Source organism: Argiope bruennichi, chromosome X1 (genome assembly GCF_947563725.1).
Source record: "Argiope bruennichi chromosome X1, qqArgBrue1.1, whole genome shotgun sequence".
NCBI lineage: Eukaryota > Metazoa > Arthropoda > Arachnida > Araneae > Araneidae > Argiope > Argiope bruennichi.
Window position 1 is genome coordinate 112,118,123 of NC_079162.1, and position 9,278 is coordinate 112,127,400.

The following is a 9,278-nucleotide window of genomic DNA, read 5'->3' on the forward strand; positions in this document are numbered from 1 at the left end:
CTCTTTTCTACGTTTCCTTCAAATACATAATAATTGAAAAGCTGCTTTCTATTTCTGTGTATATGCAGCAGAGTGAAATAGGAACTGAGAGAAAATTCAATCCCTTATAGGATCTGAAACACTGAAGAAATGTTTTGGGGAAAACAGGAGAGAGAAGAATTGTACATATGTTTTAGTTTTCATTAGTGTACATTTAGTGTACATAGATATGGGTACAGCAACGTTTAAAATGATTAAGTACAATAAGGAGGTTCGCCATTAGGCTCGTTTCTTAGACGATCGTCATATTTGTTTTCTTCTTTTTTATTCTATCGGCTATGTATTTTCTAGGTCTATATTTCCACTTCTAGTCATTGCCGTTTCTTATACCTTTCTGTTGAGTTTGAAACCAGATTTTTAACGATAACATTTACTGATGAATGCTGCAGTCATTTTTAAATATTTTTTTAACTTGGCATTTTCGAAAACAAAAAGCTAGAAATATTACAAAAATTGAACTCAGAACTTTGAAACCGGTATTTGAATGAATTTGTAGACTGTATAGTATTAAACTGTTACGCATTAAAAATTAGAATGCGTAAAATATAAATTTTCGACTTCCCATTTCCAGTTCCTCTATCATACACATAAAATTCGCATGTCATTCTATGTTATTATTCCAATACTTTTCTTAATACAAATCTTAATCCTTTTCTCAATCAAAAAAACGCTTTAAGCTACTATTGCATAACTCATTTAGTTTCAAAATATTTTCGCCTGGTCAGAATTATTTTCTTCATCATCATCTCTCTACCTCATGCAGCTTCATTAAGAGAAAATCACATCTCATACAAGCACATCTCAAATGAAAATTCTGCCGAGATATAAACAAATATATAATATAACCTATCCACATTAGATATATTTATACCACTATTTTTATAAGTGTAAATTATATATACTAATTCCGAGAATTATGACATGGTACCGGAAACGCGCTGATCATTAATACCACTTATATTTAGTTAGTTTAGTATTTATGAAAAGAAAAAGCACTTGGCGAAGCTAATTAGGACGGTAGAACAAAGATTGCTTTAATGTTAAGAGCATGCACTTGAGAGTATAAATAAAATCACATTTCAAATAAAAATTCTGTCAAGAAATAAACAAATATATAATGTAACTTATCCACAGTAGAACTGTTTCCTACCACTATTTCTATAAAGAAAATTTACATATAGAATTTCCGAGAAAAGCTTCTTCCATCCACGCTCGGCGTTGGAAATTCCCTGATCACGAAGGGGGCTTTCCCGATCTGAGGCCGTCCATTAGAGCGGTTGACGATCGCTACCACTGCAAATAGCATTGGCTGGGACGTCTAATTTTTGGACTCGGGACTGCGTTCGCGTTGCTCCCGTCATTGTTAATAATAGAATACAATAAGCATGATTTTTCCGCATATATGTCATTCTCTACAGCGAAGAGTATTTCATTGATACTTCGAAATATGTTTTGTTATTTACGATTATGTTATTTTAAGTCAATTCTTAGAGTTTCTCAAACCAATCGCAGATCCACTAGTTCTTTCCATTGACTCATTCTTGGAATGTTCGCTGTCTGCTAGTATGATTTGATTTACAAAACACATAGCATATTAGGACAGCATACGTTTTACTTTTCTCATATAAATTATCTAGATTGAGTACAGTTTCTATACATCGTTTATGAAACGTATAATGATATATCAAGGCAAATGTATTAAATTACGTGATTGTGTTTCGCTGAATGTTAGAACTACGTCTTATAAATCTTTGAAAATTGCTCTAGAGCAAATAAATCTATATGTTTTAAAACATACAGATTTTATGGTTTAATTGAATGAAAAATTTGTAATAAATGAATTTATAAAACGCATTTTCTTTTTTAACATTATCTAAGGAAATATGACTATTATTGTGCGTGTACTCTGACGATTTGAAATGCTTTCCATATGTAGTGGCATATGATTCATAAAAGTGTGAAGAATTAAGTCACTCTTTATCTTTAATTGAACAGTAATGCACATTGGAACTGAATAAATTATTTTCCTTTTTAAAAAATTAATTTTGAATGATCTAATACCATATAGAATTCTACTACATTATTTTAACAATAATGTTGTAGACCCATTAAGTATTAAAATATTTTCAATATCATCTGTAATTATTCTTAAGATTATTTTTTTTTTTCTCTTTTGCTTTCGATTTTTATAGAGATGAAGTCTGTTGGATTTAAACAAAAAAAATGATCCTGTAGCGTAATGATATACAACTGATAATTGCTTTATACATTTACTGCATTATTTAGTCAAAATCAATAAATATGACATTTAGTATTTTTATTAATTTAGAAAGAAAAAATTCATGATATAATTTAAATTTTTAAAAAATATTAATATTACTGAAAATTAATCAAAATTCTTTTGCCTCAGTTTTCTTACTGAAGAAAGATCACAAACTTTTATGTTGATATATGTACGAAAAAAATGTTTTTACCCCTTGAATTTATTTATTTTGCATGTACAGTACGACAAAGTAAATATCTTATCTCTATTGCTTTTTTCTATGGGTGTACTATGATATTTTAAATTAGAAAATTGAAAAAAAATTGTGTTTACTCAAGTAACTTTATTTTATTCTTAGACCGAGCTCTTTCAATTATGAGTGAAAATCCTGAATGCAATATTGCGGTTGCAGAAAATTTGAAACAGCTGTCTGAGATTCTTTATTGAGAATTGAATTTCGAAAGATTTCAATGAAATTTAAAAACACTAAAAATATTTTTAAATTATTTATTGTTCCTAAATGAATTTTTCTTCATTTTCTTATTTAATGTGAAGTTTTAAGCACTCAAAAAATTTGTACCTGATGGAAGATTCAATTCTCTATTAAAAACTATGTAACTAACATCTGTATTACTGTCCTTGATGCTCATAAAAAGATCTCAAACTCATTAAATAAAGGCTCATTTAACGGACAGTAATTATCTTTTAATCACACTCATTAATTTGACGAGAGCCGATGGTACACACATATCTTCCCGCCTGCTCACCGCTCTCTCTACACACTGTTTTAAACCAAATACTCTTTTTCCATACAGATGGCGCGACGGAGTATGCGCAGATGTAATTACTACTCTTTTTCTCGTTTCCTTGAAAGACATAATCATTCAAAAGTGGTTTTCTGTTACAGTGTATATGAAGTAGAGTGAAATAGGAACTGAGAAAAAATGCAATCATTTAAAGGAACTGAAGAACAGAAGAAATGTTTAGTGACAACAAGAGAGAGAAGAATTGTACTTATGTCCTGATTCTGATTCTATTATATGGGGACAGCAATATTTAAACTGATTAACAGCAAAACGAAAGTTTCCAATTTCGTTCGTTTCTGAGGCTATCGTCGTACTTTTTTTTTCTGTGGCATATGTAGTTTCTATGTCTATATATTCCACTTGTAGTTTTTTATACCTCCCTGTTGCATTTGAAACTAGGTTTATGTCGGTAACATTTGCTGATGAATGCTGCAATCATTTTTCAACACTTTTTTTACCTTGTAATTTGTTTATCAGAAGCTAGAAATATTACAAAAGTTGAACTCAGAACTTTGAAACAAGTATTTTAAAGGATTTGTCGATACAAAAAAAATAAATTTCTTTCCTCCAGCAAGAAAACGCTGTAAGCCATTATTGCATAACAAAATTATTTTCTTCATCATCATCTCTCTAACTCATGCAATTTCATAAAGAGACTATGTTCGTTAATCGGTCCTATTTGATTTAAAGAAATGCCTTTTCAGCTTACCAAGATATATGATGCATTAACATCATCATTTACAGGAGAGTAAAATTAATGATGTGCATTTATTTTAAAGAAGAAGGAACCATTTCAATAACTCTTGAGAGTCATTAGAATTAAATATAAAAACGAGAAAAATATATTATTCTTTTAATAACAATGCATTATTAGTAGCAATAATCGAGAAAAACTGAGAACAGAAATCTTAAACGGTTGCGTTTTATCCCTTTAAGCCAAAATCTATCCCACATGCTTAACACAATTGTTTTGATTTCAATTCATAAAAGCAAAGAGTCTGAGGAAGGAATCTCTTTTAAGAAGCGTTGAATTGCATTCCATTTTTTTTTTATTCACATGATTCATGGGAATCCGTTGAATGAGATTGTTTTTACTGTGATGATTCTATATATTCATCATACTTAAATTATAATACACAAATAATGCATATATAAAATTACTGAAAGGATAGAATAATTAGCTTTTTTAAATGGATACATTTAGAAACAGAGAGAACTTTTCGATTATTTTTTTGTTATTCCACGCATGGAGGTGAGAATACGAAAAATGTATTATTCTTAATCGAGCGCCATCTACATTTGATTACGAACACTACGCAATATTAACTGAAATTTAGATAAAATACCACAAAATTGACTAAATTATTGTTCTAACAGGATTCTTCTGCAAATTTATTAATATTAATAACTAAAAAAAAGAGTTATCTTTTATGTTTTTAAAAATTAAAAACATTATTATGATGAAGGAATTCGATTTTGAGTTATTATATGCTGTAACTGGTTCAATAGTTAATGTGGCTAAAATGATGGGAACTGTTTCAAAACTCCTTGCTGACTATTATTACCTAATCAGATCTTGAGACATGATTCATTTTGTGAATCGTTGTAGGTAGATCATTCACATAAGTTATTTTTAAGCAAATCAAATATGGTATGAAAGCCTAATATCGGCCGACATCATTCATGTATGCTTATTTTCGCAAGTCATGGGGACGGTAATTTTTCGTAAACAAAGGCGAATATTTATGTTTCTTGCACTTTGCATTTGGGAGGAAATATATCACCTCATGTCCACACCAGATGTGGGTGGAAATCATTAATTTTTATTAATTTTCGAAAGATGGAGCATTTTCTAATCATGAAAATTTTGATAGGTGCTCCTATATAGCCGACGAATAGCGATTCTTATTAACAAAATTTTAATTACTTTCTGATTTACTAATTGAACTTTCGTACTTTTCGTCTGTATCTAAATATAATTTTTAAATATCTTTTCTCAACGAAATTGTTACCATTTCATAGAATGAGACAATCGATTCAGATGGTTTGTTTCTTTCATAATTTCTAGATGAACAAATGAAGTAGTTTCATCGTTTGAGGAAGAAAAAATTTCTTTAAGAATTCCAATGATTTGAATGATGGATGAGCTTTAATTTTCAATATTTCAAGAATTAAGTGTTATTATATTTTTGTACTCAAATTTTAAATTACTGAATAAATAACTATCAACAAAAATAAATGAAATCAAGATCAAAAATTAGATACGTTCAAATAATGATTGAATATATTTATGTCAAATAAAAATATAATTAACATAGTTTCCAGTATGCATTACAGCTGACTAATGAAGTATCCCCCCCCTCCAAAAAAAAATAAGGGGAATATGCCCAGAAGTTATGCTATAACGGAATCTATCAGACTCCCAAAATATTAAGAATTTATTTCATTTTGTTCGCGTCAATTACATAAAAAACGAAACTTTACTTTTTCCCCAACTTTAAAAAAAATAACTCGCATTTCCGAAGAGTTTTTCGTCGATGTCGAATAAAACAATCGTAAGTTAATTATTTCTGGTGATATAAAACAGAAAGTTAAACAGATCAATTGGCAAAATCGAAATGAATACTTTTAAGGAAAAAGATTTTACGGTCTGTTTCACACATCATAAGAACACAAATCATTCTACAGAAGAACTTGCGCAAATAGCATGTAAATTTCGCATCGCATATTGCGAAAATAGTAATGAGTATCTATTATTTATACAATGAGAGCAGTGACTAATTATTCTAGTGGTAATTTAAAAGTTCCTATTTTGTGGTTAAATATTTACGCCCTTTGTGTACGCTTAAAATTATTTTTCCTGTACAGTCATGCCAATATTTTAAGAGTTTAAGCACCTTCAGTCGATCCAACGCGTCTGCAATTTTTTTTTCTATCATTAGACAACAAACGTAATTTGATAAATTCCACTAATTTAGAATTAAATTTCTCCAATAATCATTTCGAACTAAATCTCAAAAATAATTATGCACCAAGTAACAACTCCGAGCTCCAAAAACTTGACGTAAAAGCCATTTGCAAACTTTAAGAAGAGGACTAATACCATCGCTCTTAAAGAAATGTTATTTTACTAAACCATCCATTAAGTTTTTTGCTTTATAGTTGGTGAATAATAATTAGTCCATTTTTTAAAATAATTTCCTTTTTCCATTTTTACATCAAAACTTTGTATTTTACTCACTGTTTAATTAAAAAAAAATGGCAATATATGTTTTTTCAACTGACCGAGGAGGCAAATATTACTGGAACTGTGTAACACTTGATACAAATATGGACGACAATGAAAATAAGTTTCGAAATAATCAAAAATTGAGTTGAAGATGATACTAATATCTGATAAAAATGGAAAAAATATATTTGAAATTAAAGCTTCGAAATTATGTATTATTATAAAATAGTGATAGATTATCTACCACTATTTTTGTAAAAGTTTACTCTTTATAGAATTTGAGCACTAGAGTTTTTGAACATCGGAATTCAGCCGCAATGTTAAATATTGTGGCTTGTTCCGATGTTCATATTAATAGAAGAGATGAGAAGCGTTGGAGCTGTGTAACTATTAGGTAAAGTACATATGATAACGAAAATGGTTTCTGAAACGAGCAAAGATGGGGTAGAGTAAAATTCTGATCATTGATAAAAATGGCAAAATTTGCTTGCGATTAAGACTTCTAAATTACCTATTGTTATAAAATAGATTATTTACCACTATTTTTATAAAGGAATTATTGTTTACAGAATTTGAGTACTACTGTTTTTATGGCGTTGGAATTTAGTTGCAACGTCCAATATTGTGACCAAATTCCAATGCCCATATCTTATGATATCATCACTTCGGTTATTCCTAATTTCAATTATGGATGTCACACGTTTGTCATTTCCCCACTATCGGCAGCGTTTTCCCATCCACCCGTCTTCGAGAGAATCAGAATTTCATCGGAAAAAGTGTTTACCCTTTCATGATGGTTGTAAAAATATACACGTTATCGAATATAATTATTTAATAACCGCATATACTTTATATTATATTTAGCAGAATAATCAATAAGCTGGCAAGTGAATAAGACGTCCAATTTTTCTCGACTAATCGTTTTCCCTTCGGTTAAGATTTTATCATAGATTATGGGAAAAAACTATTTTCATCGAGCACTTCGATTACCTGCTAGTGGAATTATTAGAGAAATTGAAGTTTTTATATTATTCATGAATAGTACGATAGATTTGTTTTCCATAATTCATTATTCAAATTCAAGTCCTAAAGTTTATCGTCGTCTTATTCATCTAATTGTTACTTCCTCGGAAACGAATCAGTAAATTTATGTTATTTATTTCAATATGAGAATTTCCTGACAAAAATCAAGTTAATGGTTAAACAAAATTTAATCAAACACTCTTTCTTTTCTTTTTCTTCTGATACTGTTGTGCATATGCAAAATAAAAAAAGTTACATTTGTATCGAAATTATGTGGTTTCATTTTAAATAACTGTAAATACTCATTATAAAAAGTAAATTCGAAACACATTTGAATTCCTGCTCGTTTCTGCAATCCTGATTTAACAAATATTTTAGGTAGGGGGAAGTGCGCTAAAAAATCGATTTTTGGTGAAAAACTCGAATATTTGGTATTTATTATTTTTGATTTCTGAAAAAGTTTATTTTATAAAACTTTTTCTTTGAACATATATTTTATGTAGCTTTTGATTTAAAATAAGAGCACGTAATTGTTTATTTAGCATGATACGTCATTCTGCCGCAATCTGTGTTTCTATCTATATTCAGCAACTTGGAAAATAATATAACACATTTTTTCTAATTTTAGATATCAGAGAAATTAAATCTCAACAGTCTCATAAATAAATAGACTCAAACAAATATTGACAAATTTTTTATAGTATATTAAAAGAAATTGAGAATTTTTTATTTTTTTATTTTACAAATTCCTTTGTAAAGTTTTAAAAAGTGTATTTCTTTTATTATAATAAATACAAACTTAAAGTATGATTGAATTTGCTAATGTTAAACCTATTTGTTCCTCATGTTCTGTTTTAACACCAAATTATAATTGCGATTTAATTTTTCAGTATTATTTGTTCTTCAAATGACGTAGCGTTGATTAGGAAATAACTTAATGTAATTAGAATAAATAGCTGCAATCTACTTATACAAATTATCTATTTCTTTATGTCAAAAATCTAATCGATTTTTGGACTATCATGTGTTTATCTATGATAGTCCTGTCAGTGTTCTTACCTATTCGCATGTTATTAACTTATTCATTATTTTGGTATAAAAATTGTGTTGAAATAAACTGTTTACAGAATATTTTCATCAATTTATCTCAAGGTTATCTTATTTTTTTACTATTTAGTTAAATAAGTTTTTTAAATTTGAATCCATTATCTCTTAAGTATTTCCAGTCATGACAGTGAGTTTTATTTTTAAACGCCTACTGTAAATTAATATCACTATAAATATCTATAATCAGAAATTTATATTACTTTATTTGGACTTTTGTTTTAATTTAATCATTTAACTTTGGGTAAATAAACTTTACTTTAATAAAAAGAAAGAAAGAAATGCCATATAAATGCTCAGTTCCGGCTTGTCGAGGAAATTACGAAGAAAATACAGTCGCTGTTTTTGGATATCCCATTGATGAGGCTTTAAGAGAGAAAAGGCTGCCTGCAATTCCAAGAAAAATGTTTACCATTACAAAGAATTCTAGGGTTAGCCAAAATGAGCATTGATAATTAATATGCTTTAATATTTTGAAATAGTTTGAATTATTTTTAGATGTAAAATATTATAATTTGTGTTAGTTACAGTCTAAATTGTTGTAAAAAAATTTTAATATCATTCTGATTAATTAAAATTTATTTAAGATGCATAAATTTTAGTTCAGTCCTAGCTTCACTATTTTGGTAATGTAAAATACAGGCCATTAAACTTACATTAGTTAATAAAAGTGATGTTAATTGTTTGTTAATTTTAATTTAGGTAGAGTTAGAGTAAGTTCATATTGGTTTATTTTGTTTTAATATAGCATGAAAATAACTGTGATTATTAAGCAGTAATATTAAAAACTTTTTAGAACTGAAAAAAATCTTCA

General features: G+C 28.4%; 1 non-coding gene across 1 annotated transcript; it reads left to right on the forward strand.

The window, feature by feature from the left end:
• Nucleotides 1-1,243: 1,243 nt before the first annotated feature.
• LOC129959571 (U1 spliceosomal RNA) lies at nt 1,244-1,397 on the forward strand. The gene has a single exon (XR_008783464.1). It is a non-coding gene; the product is annotated as a U1 spliceosomal RNA (small nuclear RNA).
• Nucleotides 1,398-9,278: the final 7,881 nt, after the last annotated feature.